At 46.2% G+C, this 1,212-nt stretch overlaps 1 protein-coding gene across 1 annotated transcript in view; it reads left to right on the plus strand.

Moving 5' to 3' along the window:
- Positions 1-639: 639 nt before the first annotated feature.
- The window catches only part of cd82 (CD82 molecule), a 37,796-nt gene continuing 37,223 nt past the window's right edge, over positions 640-1,212 (plus strand). The window contains exon 1 of the mRNA XM_015375203.1: positions 640-793. The gene's annotated coding sequence lies outside the window, so the exon portion shown is untranslated. The remainder of the gene's footprint in view (positions 794-1,212) is intronic.

Here is a 1,212-nt window from a genome sequence, read left to right on the forward strand (position 1 = left end):
TTAGGACAAACTATACTTTCCTACAGCCTTTGCTAGCAAATAGATGCATATATTTAAACACCTGTGCTTCCTAGATAAAACGTATAGTGGACAAAATCCTTTCAGGTTTGAGTTCTGGGGCGGACATCTTTTCCATTGTCTTTACTTACCTACTTTTATCAACAGTCATTCTGGATAAAATTGATATTCACAAATACTAATATCCACATAAATTGATTATTTAACAAGTTTTTTTTATTAAAATAATTATTTATGATTTCACTGATGATTTGCAGAGACACATTTTCTCTTTAACTCATGAAACACAAAACCTAGTTGTGGAAAGAGCATTAATTTTGTACTTATCTTTAATGTTAGTATTTTAATGTGCCTAATTAACCACAGTGTTTTTGTTGTCAAGTAATTGTTAATATATGAACATTTAAAATGTTCTGAATATTCATTTGATTTTAGAGTATTACTGCTGCCACTGTCTGCATTAGAGAGAAATAAATGGTAAGGGTTGTCACACGGGGGCCAATGATTGGCTAAGGGTGGTCATGGCCACCCCTGGCCTTCCATCTAGCTCCGCCCCTGACGTGCAGCCTGTTGTGAGGTTTATTGCTGTAGTTCCTCTCTGCGCCACACGGTGGCAGCACACCGGAGGAGTCTCCTGGCCGCCAGTCCGCCTCCTGCTTCAGTCTCAACAGAAGCTGCTGCTGTTCGCTTCGATCCCGGGTCAGAGAGTCCGAACCGCAGAGTTTACCGCACAGAACCCGCTTCCTTCCTCACAGACCGCCACGCAGGACAACAGGTGAGAAACCCGCAGCTCGCTGCCACCGCACCGCTTCTGTCTGTCAGCTGCGGGAGAACACGAGGCGCGCGGGGCGGTTGGGTTCGGTTCGGTTAGGATCAGTTGATGGTGAGCAGGAAGACCCGGTAAGTTCCTGGGCATCTGAAGAAAGTTCGCCTCAAACTGGAACTGAAGTCCAGTTAAATGGACTCTGCTGGACTTTGTCCTGAAATGGAAGCTGGAGCAGAAACTCAGAGGAGACCTGATTCTAGCTTTCCTGTGAACAGAAGCCTGCAAGAGGAACCCAGAGGTCCCCAGTGACTCCCTGTGGTTCCTAGAGGTTCCCAGTGACTCCCGGTGGTTCCTAGAGGTTCCCAGTGACTCCCTGTGGTTCCTAGAGGTTCCCAGTGACTCCCGGTGGTTCCTAGAGGTTCCTAGTG

Source organism: Cyprinodon variegatus, unplaced genomic scaffold (assembly GCF_000732505.1).
Source record: "Cyprinodon variegatus isolate N-32 unplaced genomic scaffold, C_variegatus-1.0 Scaffold114, whole genome shotgun sequence".
Classification (NCBI taxonomy): domain Eukaryota; kingdom Metazoa; phylum Chordata; class Actinopteri; order Cyprinodontiformes; family Cyprinodontidae; genus Cyprinodon; species Cyprinodon variegatus.